The sequence below is a fragment of the Salvelinus sp. IW2-2015 genome, linkage group LG14 (assembly GCF_002910315.2).
Source record: "Salvelinus sp. IW2-2015 linkage group LG14, ASM291031v2, whole genome shotgun sequence".
Lineage (NCBI taxonomy): Eukaryota > Metazoa > Chordata > Actinopteri > Salmoniformes > Salmonidae > Salvelinus > Salvelinus sp. IW2-2015.
In genome coordinates, this window is record NC_036854.1 from 42,895,263 (window position 1) to 42,920,091 (window position 24,829).

Genomic DNA, 24,829 nt, shown 5'->3' on the forward strand with positions numbered 1-24,829 from the left:
ACAATAACTCAAAGCTTAATAGTTGATTAATCAGCATACATTTTAATTTGTTTGAACTGGAACAAATTTTTATTTGTTTGAACTGGTAAAATCTTAATTTCTCACCGGATTGGCTTTCGGCAGAGCTGCTGGCACTGCCTCTCGAAGAATTTTGTATATCCATCTAGCGATAGTTGTTAGCTAGCCTACAGTTGAGAAATTGAGGATAATACAATGACATTGTGATCAACACTATGTCACCTTTTCTACACATGACCTACCTGATAATTATTTTGCAATGGCCTACTGAATGAAAGCAATTGAGTATGAAAAGATATGTGCATGATGTTACATCATCGGTCTCATTTATAGCCTGACACAGATAGCAAAACTAAATTAAGGCTGAAAACAAAAATATTCTCTCAAACCTTAACCCTTACCTTAGCCATGGAGTTGATGCTTAACCTTAAACACAAACTCCGAAATGTGACGTTTGAGAAACCTGAATGAAGATCTAATTCGGATATGAGACTGGGAGAACTAGTTGGTCTTGAAAGTACCACAAGCACCTCTGTATACATTTGATAAGCAAGATACAGTTGAAGTTGGAAGTTTACATACACCTTAGCCAAATACATTTAAACTCAGTTTTTTACAATTCCTGACATTTAATCCTAGTAAAAATTCCCTGTTTTAGGTCAGTTATGATCACCACTTTATTTAATTTTTTCCTGACCAACTTACCCTCCAAATACACCTCTGCTGTTTTCAATCAGGAMCTCAGTAATCAATGCCTCATTGCCTGCATCCGTTATGGGTCCGCGGTCAAACGACCACCCCTRATCACTGTCAAACGCTCCCTAAAACACTTCTGCGAGCAGACCTTTCTAATCGACCTGGCCCGGGTACCCTGGAAGGATATTGACCTCATCCCGTCAGTAGAGGATGCCTGGTTGTTCTTTAAAAAGAAATTTCCTCACCATCTTAAATAAGCATGCCCTTTTCAAAAAAATGTAGAACTAAGAACAGATATAGCCCTTGGTTCACTCCAGACCTGACTGAACTCGACCAGCASAAAAACATCCTGGGGCGTACTGCACTAGCATGGAAAATTCCCCGCGATATGCAACTTTTCAGGGAAGTTAGGAACCAATACACACAGTCAGTTAGGAAAGCAAAGCTTTTTCAAACAGAAATTTGCATCCTGTAGCTCTAACTCCAAAAAGTTCTGGGACACTGTAAAGTCCATGGAGAATAAGAGCACCTCCTCCCAGCTGCACTGAGGCTAGGAACACGTGGTCAACCGATGACCCCCCTCGAAATAAATAGAGAATTCGAATAAGCATTTCTCTAGCGGGAGCTGGCGATGATTTCTTCCAGGTACGGCCCAACCCCGGCACAGCTTTCCGCACCCCCCGCTAGCTAGCTTGCCCAAGCTCGCCAGCTGTCTCCTCATCACGCGAGAATCCAGAAAGCAGATATGTCTGAAAGGAGCTAAGTCGAAACCTGGACACCTTTACAAATAAGCTGGGCTAGGAGCAATCTGAGACCCTCTCGCTACTAAAATTAATCGCGCTGGCCATTGTTCAGACCCTATTAACTGAGGTCTGTTCACCTCTCTTCGTTATCGTCCGAGAATTCCCCAAAGATGTTTGGAAAGCTGCCGGCGGTCGCATCCCCTCTTCAAAGGGGGTGACAACTCCTGAGACCCCAAACTGTAGAGACTATAATCACCATGTCGCTGCCTTCCTAAAGGTCTTCGACAAGCCAAGTTAACATAGAACAGAGTCATGACGATTTTTGATCACCGTACCTTCTCGCTGTGCAAGTCCGGTGTTTCCGAGGCTGGTCACAGGTTGCACCTCAGCCAACAGGCTCAATGGTTACCTAAATCAGATATCATAATTGCCATCGTAATGAAAAGACAGTAATGATACAGTCCGTCTTGTCAACCAACCTGGCGCAAGGCTTTGCGAATCTGTCAATCACAGCATTCTTATCGGCAGATTAACTCAAGCCTTGGTGGTTTCACAATTGACTGCTACGCTGGTCATACTTCTCCGAGACAGAGTTCAGTGTGGTCAAATCGGAGGGCCATTTGTCCGGACCTCTGTCAGTCCTAATAGGGGTACAACACGGGGTCAGACTTCTCGGCCGACTGCGTTTTCTCTGTATATATTCATGATGTCGCCTTGCTGGCCAGGGTGATATCCTTGATCCACTCTTACGCAGCACACCCTTTCTGGTATACATATAGAGCACCTTCTTTGGAGCACTGCTTCATCGCAACCTACAAATGATGAGCCTCAACGCCATAAAACCTTTCCTCACCGTATGGGCCAGCCACGTGCCTTAGCAACACTAGTAAAAACTAAAGATGGCATGCTCTTCACCGATCGCTGCCCGCACCGGCCCCCTGACTAGCATCACACTAAGCGCTGGGATGTTGGACTTAGAATAGTGGGACACATTTACAAATAGCCTAGGTGGTCTGGTTAGACTGTAAAACTCTCCTATCCAGACTCAATAAGCAATCTCCAATCCAAAATAAAATCTAGAATCGCTTCCTATTTCGCAACAAAAGCCTCCTCACAAATCAGCTGCCAATTATCTCCGTCGCTGTAAAAACTGACTATGCCTACGGCGATCCTTAACTTTCGCGATGTCTTTATCAAATTAGCGCTCAACACTTAACTCAGCGAAACTAGCGTAATATGGTAGGTTGCTTTATTCAGCAGTGCCCGATTCGCGTTATGATTCGCCGAAAGCGCCCATATATCCACCCACCACTGTGTGACCTGTATGACGGCTCATCGCTGGCCCTGCTAGCATATTTACGCTCGCTGCCAGACGCACTGGCTCCGGGTGCTTTATCTATAGCAGTTTTGTGTGGGTTAAAGCTCCCGCACTTATCTCAGCTCACTGTGTCAGTCACTTTGAGACACATAACAACCACCCGACCGCATAGCAATGGCGCTCCGCAGGTATATTTACTGGTCCATGCCCAAAGCCAACACTCCTTTGGCCATCACTTCCTTTCAGGTCTCTGTGCCAATGACTGGAACGAATTGCAAAATCACTGAAGTTGGAGACATATCTCCCTCACTAACTTTAAGAATCAGCATCTGAGCAGCTTACCGTGATCGTCTGCAGCTGTACATAGCCCATCTGTAAATAGCCCCATCCAAACCTACCTCATCCCCATACTTTTTTACTTTGCTCTGTTCACACCCAGTTATTTTTACTTGCACATCCTCATCTGCACATCTATCATCCAGTGTTATTCCCTAAATTGTAATTACGCTACTATGGCCTATTTATTGCCTTACCTGCCTTACTCCATTTGCACATACCTGTGTATAGATTGTCTATTGTGTTATTGACTGTACTTTGTTATGTCCATGTGTAACTTTGTTGTTGTTTTTTGTTGCATTACTTTGCTTTGCTTTATTTGGCCAGGTCGCAGTTGTAAATGAGACTTGTTCTCAACTGGCCTACCTGGTTAAATAAAGGTGAAATAAAAAAATAAGATCGTGAAATGTCAGAATAATAGTAGAGAATTATTTATTTCAGCTTTTATTTCTTGTCATACATTCCCAGTGGGTCAAAGTTTACATACACTCAATTAGTATTTGGAAGCATTGCCTTTAAATTGTTTAATTGGGTCAAATGTTTCATGTAGCCTTCCACAAGCTTCCCACAATAAGTTGGTGGAATTTTGGCCATTCCTCCTAAAAGCTGGTGTAACTGAGTCAGGTTTGTAGGCCTCCTTGTCTCGCACACGCTTTTCAGTTCTGCCCACAATGTTTCTATAGGATTGAGGTCAGGGCTTTTGTAATGGCCAGCGATACCATTGACTTTGTGTCCTTAAGCCATTTTGCCAATTTTGGAAGTATGCTTGGGGTCATTGTCCATTTGGAATCCATTTGCAAACCAAGCTTTAACTTCCTACTGATGTCTTAAGATGTTGCTTCAATATATCCACATAATGTTCCTTCCTCATGATGCCATCTATTTTGTGAAGTGCCAGTCCTCTGCAGCAAGGCAACTCACAACATGATGATGCCACCCCCGTGCTTCACGGTTGGGATGGGGTTCTTGGCTTACAACCCCATCTTTTCCTCAAACATAACGATGTCATTATGGCCAAACAGTTCTATTTTTGTTTCATCAGACCAGAGGACATTTCTCCACAAAGTACGATCTTTGTCCCATGTGCAGTTGCAAACCGTAGTCTGGATTTTTATGGCGGTTTTGGAGCAGTGGCTTCTTCTTGCTGCGCCTTTCAGGTTATGTCGATATAGGACTCGTTTTACTGTGGATAGATACTTTTGGTACCGTTTATCCTCAGCACTTTCACAGAGTGTCCTTTGCAGTTGTGTGGAGTGGTTGAAAAACTAGTTTTAATGACTCCAACCTAAGTGTATGTAAACTTCCGACTTCAACTGTACGTAATGAATATACTGTACACATGGGACAATTTATTTCCACTAAATTATGCAAATTACCTACAGACCGATAAGCATGACCAGTCAAATGGATTTACACCGACTGGTATTTCCATCYATGAACAGGCTAAAAAGRATTATTTCYCAAAGGGATTTTCTCTTCTTCCGGCGCCAATTCTATTTTTTTTCTCTGACAAAAGCCAGCTATTAGCCGGTTAACGGAAACCCTGGCCTAGACAATACGCAAAACTACTAACTGAATTCATACATTTTCAGTCATTTAAATTGTCAAGTCATGTCTTTCTACACAACACCACAACTAATTTTTCCAATCGGGGAGGTAAACTTGACAAAAGGTAACCACTTGTTCAATCATTTTGCTGTGTATTTAGGATGGAATCAAGACATTGGAATGGACCAGAGGCCACCAAAAAAGAGTTCCTTCAGCAAACACATTGTAACCCTGGGGGCCATGCCTGGCTGGATACTTTTTCTGTTTGACTGGCTACTCCATGTAATTGCGGAAAACACTGCGGTAAGGTGGCTATTCCCATGACATTGCGTACATCTTTCTCACCACAATATACATCTCTCGTCTCCAGGAGCTAGCCTAACCCAGATGCCTGTCCTACTTGAGAGCTGCTGCTGCACTGAACAAACTGAACTGTGACATTAAACAGAACCTCTCACACATAGTTACACATACCCTCTCTCTCTCTCTTGACACACACACACAAATCCTCTCTACACACACATACCATGCTTCCTCTATCAACATCAGCCATCCATAGAACAGTTGCCTGGACACAAGMGCCCGTTAGAATTGGCTCCCACCTTTCTGTGGCCTATAAATGAGAACAAATGCTAGAAGCTAGTGTAATATGAATTACAGTGGGYAACTTGGGTGTATAGTGTTACTTGCAATGGCAGAATCATGGGTTCAATTCCCACTGGTGCCACCCATAAAATAATGTATATATAGTCAAATGCATAATTATTAAGCACCAATGATAAAGATGAGCAAAAAAGCCTATAAAATAAATAATACAAATACTGAGCTATATTGTATACTAAAAAGGAAAATTATATTATTTTATACTAAATGGTCATTTCCATGTAAAAGGACCCATGAGCATCAACATGTGGTTTATAGGAGKATATCACATTGGGTGTCAAATGAAAGCTAACAGCTGACTGCACCGCTTGCGTCGCGTGCGCGAGTGTTGCAAAATAAATGTAGAAATCTATATTATTCAATCACTGCACCCATACTGCTCGGCGCGCCAACGAGCGTCTGCATTGCCAAGGGCTAAAATAGAAGTCAGTTCTATTTGTGACGCAGATCGCGCAGCAAGTCCTGCCTCTCCCATCTCCTCATTTGTTTATAGAAGCAGGTACCCACGTGCCATCTCCTCATTGGTTATACGCACGTGGGTGACTGAAAGATGAACAAGGTCAGTGGCGGTAATGCACCTAATTTATGAATGTTGCCAATCGCAATATGAAGTCAAGAGAAGAAAAAGCCTGGAAGGAGGAGAGATGACTAGAAACMATTCGGTTGACCGTTATATGTGTGGATTAATTGGCGGAGTAGAGGACKTTGTGCATTTCAGGTAAAATAACAACTCAATGTTTATATCCCAGGACAAATTAGCTAGCAAGTACAAGCTAGCTAGCTAAATTGCCATAAATGTTTAATGCTTTTCGACTTGTCCCCAAATTAATGTAATTGGTTCAGAGTTTGCTTTGATATTTTAACCTGCGCGTCGTGATCGCGTTTGGTGTGGGGGGACAAAATAKATTTAGTCACGATGACGCACGCGCACAGCCGGTTTGGGTTGTTGTAAGAGTGTATATTTTGGGGGAATTACAGGACATATATATTTTTCAACCATTTCCCTCCAAAAAACGAGGAATAAGCAAAGGCTTTGATTCCTGGTCAAACAGATGGAAAAGGGGTCTTAGAAAACATCTCCCAGAAAAAAAGTCTGGAAAGGTGTTAGAAATAAATCTAAACACAATAATGAAGTAAAAGGCCCCTGCCAACTAATATCAACACTTACATTTTGTTTATGAATTATTAAGTGATTAAAACTAAAACTTCCATTACCAAATCGGTAACAGAATTCCTGCAATTGAATTGGCTACAATGAGAAYCCACAGTTGGATTCACAAGTTTGGACAGCACAGTACATTACAGCACAGTAGAGTACAGGAAAGTAGTACTGTAATGTACTCTACTGTTTTGTGCTGTACTCTASTGATCTCGACTTTGATTTCCAAACTTGTGAACAAAGAAGTTGATGATTGGTTCYGATTTGGTCCGGTCCAGACCAACCAWATGTGGTCTTTGGGGTTAGAGCTCATTAAAAATAAATAGCCAGTGTTTAGAATAATATCCAAATATGCAAAGGAGGATATTGCCTATTTACACATTTGTGTACCTCACCATGAAGAGAATGACATTCATATCATAACTGTGCATTTCTGTGTAGTACAGATCAGAGACTCATGATGAAATTCCCTTACAGGGTGTAAATCCACTTCACTTACTGTAGTTCAATAACRTAAATAGATTTTTTCAAAGTCAACGTGTCATGTCATATTTTTACAGACATCTTTGAATCTCAATTCAGAGCACGTATTTAACAGAGATATTGGAAAATGGTCACATAAAAAGAACTGAGGGAGATTTTACCGAAATTCAGTTGCCAAACTTTGCATCTTCACAGTTCAAGTAAATGTGTTTTTGTAAAATTGTCAGTGTAAATTGTTAAAAGTAGTCCTTGTGCATAGAGTTTGTTGAACTTTGAAATCAACAGTTTTTTCTGTGGCATATTTTTTTAACTGTAAAATTGGAGTGTCAGCGCAATTCCATTACCACGGAACTGCCCTAATACAAATGCWCAGAGAAAGACATTTGGTTTAACAAGTATTACAACAAAAAATGTAAAAGATAAATAGGGGTCAAAATGATTGGCACCCCTGTTTTCAATACTCTAGCACTCTCCCTTTGTGAGGATAACSACATTGAGCCTTTTTTCTAAAAAGGTTGTATGCGATTAGAGAACACGTTGGGAGGTACATTAGACCAGTCCTCCATAAAGAATCTTTTCAGATCCTTGATATCCTTTGTGTGTTCTTACGGACTGCTCTAAAATTAAATCTTTCTCTGAGCAATTATATTAGTGCAAAATAATATAATTTCCCAATTGTTGAGCATACTACCTCAGGATCTGCATTATTTATACTTTACAAAAATATAAACTCAACATGTAAAGTATTGGTCCCATGTTTCATGAGATGAAATAAAATATCCCTGAAATGTTCCATATGCAKCAAAAMGTTATTTCTCTCATATTTTGTGCACAAATTTGTTAACATCCCTGTTAGTGAGCATTTCTCCGTTGCCACGTTAACCCATCCACCTGATAGGTGTGGCAAATCAGAAAGCTGATTAAACAGCATGACCATTAAACAAGTGCACCTTGTGCTGGGGACAATAAAAGGCCACTTTAAAATGTGCAGTTTTGTCACACAACACAATGCCACAGATGTCTCAAGTTGAGGGAGCGTGCAATTGGCATGCTGACTACAGGAATGTCCACCAGAGCTATTGCCAGAGAATTTAATATTAATTTCTCTACCATAATGTCATTTTGAAGAATTTGGCAGTATACCCAACCCGGCCTCACAACCGCAGACCACGTGTAATCACACCAGCCCAGGACCTCTTCTTCACCTGCAGGATCGTCTGAGACCAGTCACCCGGACAGCTGATTAAACTGTGGGTCTGCACAACCAAAGAATTTCTGCAAACTGTCAGAAACTGTCTTAAGGAAGCTAATCTGTGTGTTCGTCTTCTTCACCAGGGTCTTGGTCTGACTGCAGTTCAACGTCGTAACCGATTTCAGTGGGCAAATGCTCACCTTGAATGGCCGCTGGATCTTCACGGATGAATCCTGGTTTCAACTGTACCAGGCAGATGGCAGGCAGCGTGTATYACCTTGTGTGGCGAGCGGTTTGCTGAGAAAACATTATGGTATGGGTAGGCATAAGCTACGGATAAACACAACTGCATTTTATCTATGGCAATTTGAATGCACACAGATACCGTGACGAGATCCTGAGGCCCATTGTCGTGCCATTCATCCGCTGCCATAACCTCATGTTTCAGCATGATAACGCACAACCCCAAATCGCAAGGATSTSTACACAATTCCTGAAAGCTGAAAATGTCCCAGTTCTTCCGTTGCCTGCATACTCACCAGACATGTCACCCATTGAGCATGTTTGGGATGCCCTGGATCAACGTGCACAACAGCGTGTTCCAGTTCCCGCCAATTTCCAGCAACTTCGCACAGTCATTGAAGAGGAGTGGGACAACATTCTACAGGCCACAGCCTGATCAACTCTATGCGAAGGAGATGTGTCGCACTGCATGAGGCAAATGATGGTCACACCAGATACAGACCGGTTTTCTGGTCCACGGCCCTAACTTACATTTTTTAAGGTATCTGTTACCAACAGCTTCATATCTGTATTCCCAGTTACATAAAATCCATAGATTAGAGGCTAATGAATTTATTTCAATTGACTGACTTCGTTATATGAACATTAACTCAGRAAAATCTTTGAAATTGTTCCGTTAATATTTTTGTTACGTGTATTTATATTCTTTTTTGATCATATTTATCAAGGGTGCCTCTCCGAGAGGATTATGGCCACATGTTGACTGACAACGTCAAGCAGATGAAATGAACAAAGAGAATAAAGACCTCCCAGCTTGATCACCCACTTACCCCTCCTTCCAATGCTTACACCTGTTCCTACTTCTTCAGTTCCAAAGTCGCCCTGCCACACCCCCATTTCTGTCAGAGCCTGGTCAACACACACACACACACACACACACACACACACAGTGCCTCTTCCACCCACTGAGGGATTTGTTACGGTGGAAGACGGACACAGGGGCGACGGACAGGACAGACAAGCCTGTAAAACCTGCTCAGCACTAAACAATGTAGTTATTCTGGCGGTTCCCCTCCCCTCCCTCCATTTTACTGGGAAGATACAAGATCCCATATCCCCAGCTGATAAACTGTTAACATGGCACAGATGGGTAATACATGCTCTTATACCTTTGTAGTAGGCCTAACGCTGTAATTACTACATGACCTTGGCTAACTCAAGCTTCTTAATAAACAAGCTAAACAAAGGGTGCAGAGACAAAGATTTAACCAAGTGGTCAGGGGCTCACTCACAGGTTAGAGCTTACTGCCATCTCTAGTCTGTCAGACACACAGAAACAGAGAGCGCAAGCCGTCTTCATTTAGCCCCATTATAGCCTATTAGGGTGATTAACTTCAAAGCCCTAGACCTAAACTCATCCGCTATACCATTAAAACCATCCTGCTGGGCTGATAGGGCTAGACAAGAGGGGCTTTAAATACACTACATGACCAAAAGTATGTGGACACCTGCTCGAAGGAACGTAATATTCCAAAATCATGGCCATTAATAAACCATTTCTGTATGGACCTCGCTTTGTGCACGGGGTATTGTCACGCTGAAAAAGGCAAGGTCCTTCGCCAAACTGTTGCCACAATTCTGTGCTGGAAGCTTAGTCCGTCGGACTGCCAAACGGTGTAGCATGATTCATCACTCCAGAGAACGTGTTTCTACTGCTCCAGAGTCCAATGGCGGAGAGCTTTACACCACTCCAGTCAACGCTTGGCATTGGCACTACGCGCTTCAGCACTCAGTGGTCCCGTTCTGTGAGCTTGTGTGGCCTACCACTTTGCAGCTGAGCCGTTCTTGCTCCTAGGCGTTTCTACTTCACAATAGCAGCACTCACAGTTGACCGGGCAGCTCTAGCAGAGTAGAAAATTGACAAACTGACTTGTTGGAAAGGTAGCATCCTGTTACGGTACCACGTTGAAAGTCACTGAGCWKTTCAGRAAGGCCATTCTACTGCCYATGTTTGTCTATGGAGATTGCATGGCTGTGTGCTCGATTTTATACACCGATCAGCAACGTGTGTGGCTGAAAAAAACAAATCAACTAATTTTAAGGGGTTTCCACATACTTTGTATATATAGTGTACCTCTAATGAGGAAAGGTACTATCTAGAACCTAAAAGGGTTCTTTGGCTGTCCCCATAGGAGAACCCTTTTTGGTTCCAGGTAGAACACTTTTGGTACTAGGTTGAACCCTTTTGGGTTCAATGTAGAACTCTTTCCACAGAGGGMTCTACCTGGAACCAAAAAGGGTTCTCCCTGGAACCAAAAAGGGTTCTCCTATGGGGACAGCCGAAGAAACCCTTGTACAGTATAGGCATAGGCCGATGAAGGCCTGGGTCGTATTCTTAGTACAAAATGTACAATTTTGACAAGTTCCGGGTAGTCCCTCTCCGTTTTGGCCCATTTACTTCAGGTTCTTTCCTTATGAATAATGGGAAAGAGGGAAATACCCACACACACCTTAAAAAAATGGCTCAGAAAACAGCAGAGACTCAGACTGGGGACAGAACTGACTGAGAAGAAAGGACAGCAACCTGTCAGTCTCAGGCACATACACCAGCTCCAAAAAGCATCGGGGGGGGGGGGGGGGGGGGATTGGGATTGAGATTGAACCTCTGAAAGTGGAGGAGGCGGCTGGGGACAGTGTGTTAAGAAGAAAGGCCAGTGGAAGGCCGCTGGGTGCAACAGATTAGCTGAGGAGCTGAGCCCGGGGCGATCCCATGCAGCAGGACCAGTTCACTACTAGACTAGCCCTACCCTGGTGGGGTGGTGTCACTGGCAGAGCTCCATGAGAGAGGATCTGCTCAGTCACTGATGAGATTAAAACAGCCCAGCAGATGTAGAGGCTCTGAAAGTATTTATACGCAACACACTCCTGAGGGAGTTACTATTACATTACTATACAGRGCACACACCCTGATGTGGCCTGACTTGTAGGGTTGAAGTCCTTGGCTAACCTTCCTGTAAAGGTTCACAATAAACGGTTCCTGGCTGGGGCAATAGGCTCGGTCTCTGGCTAACCTAACCTGTGAAGGAAGGGCCAACGTAAGAGGTAGGGTTTCCAACTTCCRATCAAGTTACAGCCACTGATTCCATGGTGTTTGTTGGCTCTTCTGAACAATAAATAACCCTGCCTAAGAGACTTCTGGATGTAGATAGAGCAATGTGCAGTCTTGATCCAGAAACYAGCTAGATACTGTGTGGCATCTCATTCCCTTTCTAGTGCACTACTTTGGCCTGGGCCCATAGGGCACAACGCAGTAACGTGACTGGTGATGTGGGTAGCCAATCCTCCGGTTGTGTCTGACATTAAGGAGACAAGTATCCCACACAAACCTATCTGCTACCATAACAATTTAGATAGCATTGCTCCCTGTGAGAGTAAAATCCCCTATTTACACCGAAAAAGCTCTACTGCTCACGAAACTGAACATTGAATCACATCCCACACCCCATTGTCAGAAGTGGTGAGAAAGGAGGGGGATTGCAATATCTCCACTGAAGGCCATTGAGTTTGGGGCTCAGAGATGGAGGCGATGGTTCATGCCCTCCTCTGTCCATTTGCCAGACCCTTTGTGTTAGTGGAGCTGTACTCATAAAAATAGAAAACCATGGAATTCACAGGAGGTTGGTGGCACCATAATTGGGGAGAACGGGCTCGTGTTAATGACTGGAGCAGAATAGGTAGATTGGTATCATATACATGGTTTACAGGTGTTTGATGCCATGCCATTTGCTCCGTTCCGGCCATTATTATGAGCCGTCCTCCCCTCAAGTAGCCTCCTGTGATGGAATTAATTATCAATTAGTTGTATTTCTATGGCTCTCTTTAAATTCCTCTCTTCCTGGATCCTCCAGGCTGGCCCGGCAACCTTGTGCCTGGCTGGGGTTCAGTGCTGCTGGACAGGACAGGTCCACCTCTAAAGAGGTTGTGTTCTACTACTGGGTCCAGACACACACACACACACACACACACACACAGCTCGGTTATATTCAATGCAGGCCCACTGGTCAATGGCAAGTTTGATCATGTTCGCTTTCTCTCTCGCTCTCATTAATTATCTAGCCCTCTCCTTCACTCTCTTTCTCCCTCTCACCCCCTCTTCCTCGGCTAGTGGGCCATAGAAGCCACTGATGGTCAATTAGATAACCGAACAGCAGTCTAAATGGACAGATTCAGAAAAAGGAGAGAGAAAGAGCAGCATTGTTTTACACCCAAGCCCAATGGCTAAGTCCCATATGGCACCCTATTAAGGAATAGGGCACATAAGTTCWGGTCAAAAGAAGTGCACTATATAGGGAATAGGGTGCCATTTGGGATGCACCCAATGACCCAATAAACTAGACGGAGAAAGCTACATGGGAAAAAATCTCTGAAAGAATTTGTTGGGAAAAACAAATGTGTTGGAGGAGGAAAAGGCAATATAGTGACCATTTGTGTGAGTTTGGAGAGGGAGACTAGGAATGTGAGATTAGGGCCTGAGWGTTGCAGTTGTAATCAGTTATTAATGCATCTGCCTTCCCACTCTTTTTCCCTCCCACTCCTTCCACACACCCCCACTGTGCAGCGTTGTGACCTGTTAGCATGTCCTTGGGATGGTCTTCTCCTAGCCTGGGAGTTGAGGGAGTAGCCTACTGCTTACCAMAACTCATTCAAATGCAGCCTTACGAAAGATGCAACTGAAACCCCTGCTGCCCCAGCAGCCCCTCCCCCATGGGAGCATCAGCCATTAACATAACCCTGTCACCCCAATGACTGTATACACATGAATGGACAAAGTAATTGATCAAGTGACACAATCCATTCCTACGTTAAGACTCAATAGCACATTGAAGCCAAATTAAGATGGTTAAGCGCATGTCTCATGGAAACATGCGCAGTTTGAGCTATTCCGGAAAGTAACGTTGCAGGCTAGCTCAGCGCTGCCCCCACTCATTGAGTAAAAGCTGATTTATGCGGTCCGGAAGCTCCGTACAGAGGTTGTGACGCAATTGCGGAGCCTACAGAGACATGCATCGGTTAAATCAAGCTCTGTGCAGCGTCGCCGTGTGCCCCTCAATAATTTTTACAATGCTTCGTATAGCTCCGCATTGACATGATTGGTTCTTCGACAACTTCCTTCACAACAGCTCTGGGCCCTGTTCCCGATAGCCTAAGTTCCCTTGCATACAGGCGTTTTAACGATGCATTTTTCCTACAACACTCTATGATGTAACGTGCATTTCTGAAAGCAAACTTTCTATCTGCGTGGTGTTAAGTGCATTGTTGAGGCATGCGTCGATACTGATAGGATCGAACGAAAGGTCACGCTGCTCTCGGATCAGCGTTCTCCCTTTCAAATCTTACCTTAACATTATAATTCTTACACAATACTGACGACGGATCAGCACCTATGAAATATTATCACCTATAGCTACAAATATTGAGGTGGCTTCTAAAACTTACCCTATAATAATGAACTAAATCAGGATTTGACACGTCACTGAGCACATGTATGCTACCCATCATAAAATATATTGGAGGCAAAAATTAYACAGTAGCAAACAAATAGCTAAATAAAACTGAATGAACAAAAAATTGAAATATAGGCCTATATGTACAGTCATCTCGTTTTTAATTTTTAACATCTTATATCCTTTACTTTTTTTAAACAAATTGCAAAGACATTGACAACTTTGTATTTTTAGTAACGTTCATTTCTGAAGTTAGTTTTCGGCCGGTACACAAAGACGGATAAAGATCTTGATTTTGTGTTTAGCGGAGATCTTCTGTGTTGAAAGTGACACGGAAGGGCAAAAAAAATAATCTAATGACTCATTTAGCTGTTCTAAATATGGAGTCTTTTCAAGTGCAACTTCAGTAAAGATGGTTTTGAACTTTTTAGGGATAGCCCCCTTTTTTTTTTCAATTTTCGCCTAAAATGACATACCCTAACTCTAACTGCCTGTAGCTCAGGCCATGAAGCAAGGATATGGATATTCTTGGTACCATTTGAAAGGAAACACTTTGAAGTTTGTGAAAATGTGAATTGAAAGTGGGAGAATATAACACAATAGATCTGGTAGAAGAAAATACAAAGAAAAAAACAGTTTATTTTCTACCACCATATTTGACATGCAAGAGAAAGGTCCCAGTTTTAGCCATCACTCTGGTTGTAATTCCGATGGTGTCCACAAGATGGCAACAGTGWAWGTGCAAAGTTTCAGACGGATAACTTGAAGTATGAGCAAACTACATGACATTTAGTGTGAAGTCACCCAGGTACATTTGGGCAAATCGTGAAGGAGACAGTTGCATTCATATAACATTWTTCTSCAAGAATATCATCAAATCTGTATACTTGGACTTTGATTTAGCTTTTCCAGAATATGTAGCCATWTTATAATTTCAACATTTGCTAAACAACCAGTTTTCGTAACTTCATAACTCTGAATATTCTTATAATTTCTGTCCAAAAGGAAAAGGTTAGCACCTACATTTTACGACAGACACAGGGTTTCCGGACACTCCCGTAAAGCCCAGCTCATTGGCTAACTAGCTAGCTTTGTTTGACCCRGATTGGTGCTTATTTGACAAAGATAGTCGTTCAAGTGAAGACCGCCCGCGTCATCGGCCTGCCATGAAGGCGTCACTCTCTGACCAAATATGGTGTCCTATAGGATATACTACACTCGTAATGAAATAGTGAAGTCTTGATGCGTTCTAGGATCTCTGAGGAATAAACACGAACGTGATTTGACTCGTTGAAACAACGTTTAGGGTGAGATTTTCACAGATTCCTTTCTGTGAGTAGAAATACAAAATCGATCGTGCATGATTTATGGACCTTTTTAGGATATGAAAAGGGGTTTTATATAACAAAACGACACTTCATGTTCTCTCTTGTTAACAAACTATAGTTTTGGCAAGTTGGTTAGGACATCTATCTTAGTGCATGACACAAGTCATTTTCCCAACAATTGTTTACAGACAGATTATTTCACTTATAATTCACTGTTTCACAATTCCAGTGGGTCAGAAGTTTACATACACTAAGTTGACTGTGCCTTTAACAGCTTGGAAAATTCCAGAAAATTATGTCATGGCTTTAGAAGCTTCTGATAGACTAATTGACATCAATTTGAGTCAATTGGAGGTGTACCTGTGGATGTATTTCAAGGCCTACCTTCAAACTCAGTGCCTCTTTGCTTGACATCATGGGAAAATCAAAAGAAATCAGCCAAGACCTCAGAAAAAATTGTAGACCTCCACAAGTCTGGTTTATCCTTGGGACAATTTCCAAATGCCTGAAGGTACCACGTTCATCTGTACAAACAATTGAACGCAAGTATAAACACCATGGGACCAAGCAGCCGTCATACCGCTCAAGAAGGAGACGCGTTCTGTCTCCTAGATATGAACGTACTTTGGTGCGAAAAGTGCAAATCAATACCAGAACAACAGCAAAGGACCTTGTGAAGATGCTGGGGAACAGGTACAAAATATCTATATCCACAGTAAAACGAGTCCCAATATCGACATAACCTGAAAGGCCGCTCAGCAAGGAAGAAGCTACTGTTCCAAAACCGCCATAAAAAAAGCCAGACTACGGTTTGCAACTGCACATGGGGACAAAAGATCGTACTTTTTGGAGAAAATGTCCTCTTGTCTGATGAAACAAAATAAAACTGTTTGGCTATAATGACCATCGTTATGTTTGGAGGAAAAAGGGGGAGGTTGCAAGCCGAAGAACACCATCCCAACGTGAAACAGGGGTGGCAGCATCATGTTGTGGGGTGCTTTGCTGCAGGAGGGCTGGTGCACTTCACAAAAGATGCAACATGAGGGAGAAAATTGTGGATATATTGAAGTTAAAGCTTGGTCGCAAATGGGTCTTCCAAATGGACAATGACCCCAAGCATACTTCGAAAATTGTGGCAAAATGGCTTAAGGACAACGAAGTCAGGGTGGCCATCACAAAGCCCTGACCTCAATCCTATAGAACATTTGTGGGCAGAACTGAAAAAGCGTGTGCGAGCAAGGAGGAATGTCCGGAGGAATGGGCCAAAATTCACCCAACTTATTGTGGGAAGCTTGTGGAAGGCTACCCGAAATGTTGGATAACAATCCAGAAATGGATTGTGGATAACAATCCAGAAGTGTTTGTGCTGAAGCACCACAAGCACACTAATAAACAAGAAGGGCTGAATTAATTAAACTTTGTCTCAAAATAAATCTGAAACTGCAATTTTTACAACCCAAGCAGTGATATGCCATAACGTGCAGTTTGTAATGTCACCACTAGATGTCAGCATTAGTAGATTCACTACAGCGCTTTACAACAGTCAAAGGTCATGTAAACAATCACTATGGCAACCTTGCAATGAGAGCTTGTTATCATAAGCAAGCACATGCTAGCTCTTTATTAACACAAAGTTTTCTTACAGAAGCCATAATTTGAATTACACTTATTTAATACAAAATGTATTGGCTATATATATTTCAACTGCAAATGGCATGCGCTAATGCCATTTGCTGCACTGGTTGTAGTCCCACACATTCAAATTTAGCTAGCTAGCTACAATCTTTCTCATCATGAATGTAAGAACATGTATGCAGATTGCATATATTTGGGAAAACATACTAAATAAGCCCACTAACATAATTGGCCCAGACAGTAATGGTGTTATTTTTCTTTCAAGGATGAGTGTTCACTTTGGCGCCAGTCCAGTGTTCGCACATAGTGAAGATTGCTAGCTAATGTTATCTAGGCTAACTACCTTTCTAGCTAGATAGAGCCCAACTACCTTGCTGGCTAGGTAGCCAGCTAACGTTAACTAAGTGAGAATGTGATGACAGGGCTGCTTGCTTGGTGTAGCGTACTTTTGATTATTTACTTATTCAAATATGCTGTCGCTGGCTGTAGCAAGCTACTCACCATCAAACCACCATACCATGCCTACTCGCTCTCACGTTGTGATGACTTTGGCTGAATGATGTTCAATGAGCAGCTCGTAGAGCACCCTCTTTAGGAACCTTTTGAAAAAAAAAATGAAAAAAAAAAAAAAAAAGACCGCAAATGAGCAGACGTATTTGTTCATTCTATGTATATAATATTGGCGCTTTATCTGTGGAATATAGACCAATACAAATATTTTGGTGAAAGGCTAATATCAGCCAACTGATTTATCGGTCGGGCTCTAGTATCAGATAAAGGGTTGACACTGGCCCATGCCTGAATCCATCCCTGAAACAGTCCTAATACGAACACTAGTGAGCTGAACAACTGAGTGCACCTGCCAACAAGCCAATCCTTAACCCAGCTTCAAAACAAATTCACTCAGATTTAAACAGACTCTTCTTCCTGAGGAGGCGGGAAGAGAAGCATGAAGAGGAGGAGGGGGGAGATAAGCGGGGGACAAAGAAGCATGAAGAGGAGGACAGGGAAGAGAAGCATGGGGAGGGGGGGGGGGGGGGACAAAGACGCATGAAGAGGATGGGGGAAGAGAAGGAGAACACGTAGGCTACTTCACAGCTACAGCCACAGTGCGTGGTCCACAACTCCACACCAACCATCTTCCAAAACACTAAAAGCCTTTTGATATCAACCCCCAACTTTCCTCTCGCTATATTTACCTCACTGTAATTGCGACAAAGCCAAAGGTTTCGCTATAGGAGATGGTTTAGTGAGGGTATGCAGCAATTAGTGGTGAGCTAAGAGCTAGCTCAGAGGCTCCGTTGTTTGATATGAAAGGAGGAACAACATGTTTGTGGGAGAGGAGAGCTTGCTGATGCATTGAGTCCCATGGCACACTAATCCCTACATAGTGCACTATGGGCCCTGGTCAAACGTAGTGCACTATATACAGAATAGGGTTCCATTTGAGATGCATCCTAGGGTTGTTTAGATTCTGAGGCTGCTTTTAGTGTACAGCACGACCTGGGACATAAATTACTGGCAAAGTAAAGCTGTGGTAGAAGACTGGGTTCAAATTATGGCATGACTTCTTGACATTTGTATTGTATATACTCCTCCATTTAAAGTAACTTACAGTAGTTGTATAGAAGGTTACATTGACACAAACCCACACACCCTTACGCGAAACGACCATTCGGGTCAAGAAAGACTGGATGTTAACAGGCATAGAAGAGGGCAGCCACTGGGGTAGGGCTGGGCGATATGGTCAAAATATTATATCACAATATTTCTCTAATTTTTGACGGTATGACGTATTTGATAGTATTTTATGTTTTTGAATAATAAAAAGTTCAAAGTAGTGTAACAAATACATTCTAATTGGTTTTAYATGGGGCTTTCTCTTCTGTTTTATACTGTTCAATAAACATACAGTTCTGCATTTCATTCACTAATTTGTTATCATTTCCACACATTACCACATTTATTTGGTCTTTGTTTGCCTCTATTTTGTGAAAAAGTAACTTCCTTTATCAGAATAATTATCCTGTATGAAAAAGAGTGCCACCAACTGGTGGTGGACTTCAATAGAGGTGCCAGTTTAATATATTGGAAAATGACCAGTAGGAGACAGTACAAAACAAGCTTTATTCCACACTCAAGACTGACAGGCACACACACACAGCCCCGTGTCACCACCGATTCAGTGGCAGGGATGGAGCGGACAGTGAGGGACAAGGTGCCCACATTGTCTGTGAGGCTGTGCTGTCCAACAGGAGTCAGGGCAGTCCATGCCCATGCTGCTGGAGGTTCCCAGACACCAAGTCAGGCCAGGCATCCTTGGCCGGAACAGGGCGAGATGGAGGTTACAGGGAGGCTCTCCTTCGGAGGCTGGATGTGCATCCAGATCCGGAGCCGGAAACAGGCCCAGTTGGTGGATCCAGGTCTGGAGATGGGCCCAGGTCAGGGCCGGACTGGTCCTCCAGGACGGCAGTGGATATCGGGACCAGCACTGTGGTTGGTCCGACGATGACAGGTCTAGGAGAGATAGTGGAGGCTTGGGTGCTGCTGGAACCTGAGGTGCTGAGTGGGAGCATCATGTCCAAGCCAAGCAGGCCTGCAAGTGCAGCAGGCTGTGTAGGGACCAGCACTGGAGTTGAGTCCAGTGATGGCTGGTCCAGAAGGAACACTAAATMAAGTGTCGGCTGGGGTGCTGGTTCTAGCTGGCAGTCTGCAGGCAGAGCGTGTGTGCCTCATCTGGGGAATGGCATGCGGCACAAACTTTATCCCGTCTCTACTTGTCATGTCCCAGGACAACTGCACCTATACTGCTCGAAGGACCATGAAAAAGCACACTCTATAACCATGTATTTTCAATGTCAGTTCTTACTTTCGCCACAAGGGACATTGTGASAATTTGTAGAGTGCTTTTGGCTCCAGCGCTGCCTCACAGGCCCTATTCATGTCAGAAAAGTACATGCGCACAACCGAAGCTCTTGCTAGCAAATGTTCAACTGTTAGCAATGTCTTACTGCCGGTAAGAACAAATGATTGCCATAATTTCGAGTATCATCACTCAGTTATTACATTTAAAATATCAAAAAAATTTATACCGTAAAGTTAGATAAAGTAAATATCCAAACCATCAATACCGGTATATAGTAAAATACGGTTTACCACCCAGCCCTACTCTGGGGCCTTCAGCAGGGCGGCAAGGGGTGGCAGTCTGGAATGAGACAGAGCAACAAGGGTATGTATAAGGAGCCACACATGCAGCTGACAACACTTCAGACAGCCCTGACACAAAGAGAAGATTACTACCATGAAAACCATCGCTGTTACAGCTGCACCAACAGCACGCCCCAGGACAAGACTCAGCCCAGAAAGGAGCCAACGGAGCAGGGAAGGGAGGGGAGAAGGGAGGGGAGGACCGAGTAAACCCAGCACCACCTTCAACACTCAGTATTCTGACCTGAGGGAGGGGTTCAAAGGTTGGGTCCCTGTTGGCACTGGTCAAAAGTAGAACTATTTCCTAGGGTGCCAGTTGAGATACAGCCAAAGACTAGCACAACACCCACTCCGCCCTGACCTGACGCCCTCACTCACGCCCTCACAAAGGCAGTTTGACAACATACTGAAGACAAAAAAAGGGCAAAAGGCAAGATCATGGGCTAGCATCATCTCATAGAAAAAMGGCAAGCAATATGGTGTGTATGTACTGTGTACTAGTAAACATCACGCCTCCCGGGTGGCGCAGTGGTCTAAGGCACTGCATCGCAGTGCTAGCTGTGCCAACAGAGATTCTGGGTCGCAGCCGGCCACGKCCGGGAGGRCCATGGGACGGCGCACAATTGGCCCAGCGTCGTCCCGGTTAGGGAGGGTTTYGCCGGCAGGGATATCCTTGTCTCATCGCGCACTAGCGACTCCTGTGGCGGCCCGGGCGCAGTGCACGCTGACCAGGTCGCTAGGTGTACGGTGTTTCCTCCGACACATTGGTGCTGCTGGCTTCCGGGTTGGATGTGCGTTGTGTCAAGAAGCWGTGCGGCRTGGTWGGGTTGTGTTTCGGAGGACGCGTGGCTCTCGACCTTCGCCTCTCCCGAGTCRGTACGMGAGTTGCAGCGATGAGACAAGACAGTAACTACTACCAATTCGGGAGAAAATGGGGGTAAAAAAATTAAAACATCAGGTAGGAAATGAAAGCTTTACTACAGCACTGGTGTCAGAAATGGCACCGTATTCCCTACAAAATGCACTACTTTTGACCAGGGCCCTTAGGGAATAGGGTGCCATTTGGGACTCATTCTTAGATATGAAAGGGTAAACAACACCATCCTCCCTGTCCCTGCTATCTCTACATATCGTGTCAGGATGTCAACCACCAACCTTCCAAGAAGCAAATGGCCTTTACCACAGAGAGTCAGAGAGAGGAGTCAGGTGACGACTGTAGGATCCCTTACCTACACACAGACAACAAATCGTCAGCTGATGGGATCCCTGTCACTTGATAGACTAGGTAGTCTCAGACATTATTGGGCTCTGACTGAGGCTGCAAGCGAGGCAAGGCTACTTGATAGGGTACACCGCTGAGCTTGGAGAAGAGGGAGGATATATATGTGTGTGTGTGTGTGTGTGTGTGTGTGTGTGTGTGTGTGTGTGTGTGTGTGTGTGTGTAAGGGCGGCTTATCAGAAGCTGTCTGTGTAGCCCAACATGTGTAAGACACACCAGAGACGCCTTGGCTTGGACACAACCAATATTCATTACCCTAGAGTTGAATTAGAAACACTATGAATGTAGGCTTGTATCTTATTTGTGCCTCACAGCCAGTCTGTTACAGTTCAACTGAGGTAGGGCTATCAAATACCCACTGGATTGATGCAACTCATCATGATATAATTCTGCCATGTAAGCATAGACTACTTTGTAGGGAGTCTACGCACTCTGCCCAAAGTGGGTGAAAACGCATTTTGGTAATGAAATTTCGCTTCCTTATGTTATAAAATACATTTTACCAAGACGAATATGATTATTCATGTTCTGATTCATTCAGTGGGGTCGTTTTTCTAACATTTCATGACCATTACTTCATGTCAGCTCTCAAGCTCTGTATCAATCTTACCTTTATTTTGTTTAATGTCCTGCGGATTTGAGAAGAAAGATGACTAGTTCAATGGGAAAGTGAGCCTGTCAGGTAGTCGGTAGCCGATTTCTGTCACAGAACCCAGCCTCCATTGATTTAGTCAGCCTAACTTTGGCCATCCTACAAGTGTAAAAACTCCAGAAAACATTTCACTAGCATCTTCGCTAACAGCTACACAYAGCGYTTGGRGTGSMCACCGCACATATTCTCATTGCCTCTTCAGAGAGTTGCAGGAAATACTGTATCACTGATGCATTCTGTTCATGTCTTACGGATAAACTTGGGCAAATGACTACATTTTTAATACATTTAGTTGATTCCCTACTAAGTTCAATACATTTTTGAATATTGTCGAATTTTGTTTTAATGTCTGGATTCTGTGATTCTGTCCACGTTCTCCGTATCAAGGATTTTATTGTGCCCTAAAAAGGGTAACTAAGGATGCAAAGCACCACACAGGTACTCGATACACACCACTGACAGGTTATAATGTTGGACACTTTATTTGTAATCTACAAACCATAAACAGATATCCTATGATGCAGATAGCGCTGACGTGGAGTGACAGGAAAACCAGTGACAAGGACGATGTGAGTGACAAGGACAATGTCATCACACACCACACCGTACGCACATACAGGCTAAATGAAGACACCAACTCGTGACCATTAACACGAGTACTCGATTCAAACCATTGAAAGACGATAATGTTGGACATAGTATTTGTAATCCACAAACCATAAACAGATATCCTATTATGCTGATGTGAGGTGACAGGTAAACCAGTGACAAGGACAATGTCTTCACACACATACACCCTTTTCGCCTCCTCTTTCCTTGTCCATTTTAAAATGGCCGAGTAGTGTTTACACATCAGAGCCAGTATTCACAAAGCATCTCAGAGTAGAAGTGCAGAACTAACATCAGGTCCATCCTGTCCATGTAATCTTATTCTTTGTGATCTAAAAAGGCAAAACTGATCCTATATKAGCACTACTACTCAGACTGGTCCAGGTGGACTTTCATCACCCCATATTTAACAAAAGCCGGCAGGTATTGTATGTGCTGTGGTTAACGTTTCCCACCTACCAGCATATGACATGACAGGCGGAGCTACACACACAGTAGTCAGGCCTGTTTCGGTCTTGTTTTCCCTGTCTTCCTTGCCTGGTAGTTGAATAATTTACAGGCACGGGTTAAGGGACCCGTAGAGAGTCGTCGTAGTAGTCTAATGCTGGGAACAGAACAGGGACCATTCATGAAACACCGTCATCAATAAAACAACAGCAGACAACAGCAGACGTTACAGGCTGACCACACCGCTCGCGTCGCAAAATACATTTAAAAATCTATATATTATTCAATTATTGCACCCACACTGCTCGCGCGTGCCAAGGAGCGTCTGCGTTGCCAAGGGATAAAATAGAAGTCAGTTCTATTTGTGACGCAGATGGCGCAGCAAGTCCTGCCTCTCCCATCTCCTCATTGGTTTAAAGAAGCAGGTACCCACGTGCCATCTCCTCATTGGTTATACCCACATGGGTGACTGAAAGATGAACGAGGTCAGTGGCGGTAATGCACCTAATTTATGAAAGTTGACAATCGCAATATAAAGTCAAGAGAAGAAAAAGCCTAGAAGGAGGAGAGATAACTAGAAACGATTTGGTTGACCGTTTTATGTGTGGATTAATTGGCAGAGTAGAGGACCATGTGCATTTCAGGTAAAATAACAACTCAATATTTATATCCCAGGACAAATTAGATAGCAAGTACAAGCTAGCTAAATAGGACAAATTAGCGAGCAAGTGCAAGCTAGCTAGCTAAATTGGCATAAATGTTTAATGCTTTTCGACCTGTCCCCAAATTAATGTAATTGGTTCAGAGTTTGTTTTGATATATTAATCTGCGTGTCGTGATCTCGTTTGGTGTAGGGGGACAAAATAAATGTATGCATGATGGTGCACGCGTGCAGCCGGTTTGGGTTCCGTGTCAGTCTGAGCTGCTCTGCCATGTATAGAGCTGGGCACAATCTTCTGCTCTGCTTGTGWGTTGTACTGTAATGGAGCTTCTATAACTTCTTGACGCACGGATCCCTTTAGCGGGATCATTTTCGTAAACAACCGCTGAATTGCAGAGCGCCAAATTTKWWWTWWWWAAATACWAAAAATATTTATAATCATGAAATCACAAGTGAAATATACCAAAACARAGCTTAGCTTGTTGTTAATCCACCTATTGTGTCAGATTTTGAAAATATGCTTTACAGCTAAAGTAATCCAAGCGTTTGTGAGTTTATCAATCACTAGACAAAACAGTAAGAACAGCTAGCCGCAAATTAGCTTGGTCATGAAAGTCAGAAAAGCAATAAAATTAATCGCTTAAATTTGATAATCTTCGGATGTTTGCACTCACGAGATTCCCAGTTACACAATAAATGTTATTTTTGTTCGATAAATATTAGTTTTATAACCAAAAACCGSCATTTGGTTTGCGCGTTATGTTCAGAAAACCACAGGCTCGTTCCGGTCCTGAAAGGCAGACGAAAATTCCAAAAAGTATCCGTAATGTTCGTAGAAACATGTCAAATGTTTTTTATAATCAATCCTCAGGTTGTTTTTAACATACATAATCGATAATATTTCAACCGGACGGTAACCTATTCAATACGACAGAGAAAGAAAATGACGAGCAACAACTCTCGCGCGCAGGAACTAATCAAAGGACACCTGACGCGTTTTGATAAATCTCGCTCATTTTTCAAAATAAAAGCTTGAAACTATGTCTAAAGCCTGGTCACAGCCTGAGGAAGCCATTGGAAAAGGAATCTGGTTGATACCCATTTAAAT

The 24,829-nt window shown here is 43.3% G+C and overlaps 1 long non-coding RNA gene across 1 annotated transcript in view; it reads right to left on the reverse strand.

Moving 5' to 3' along the window:
• The window catches only part of LOC111973102 (uncharacterized), a 58,830-nt gene that overhangs the window by 26,627 nt on the left and 7,374 nt on the right, over positions 1 to 24,829 (reverse strand). The window contains exon 2 of the long non-coding RNA XR_002878519.2: positions 17,368 to 17,465. This is a non-coding gene — a long non-coding RNA (uncharacterized lncRNA). The remainder of the gene's footprint in view (positions 1 to 17,367; positions 17,466 to 24,829) is intronic.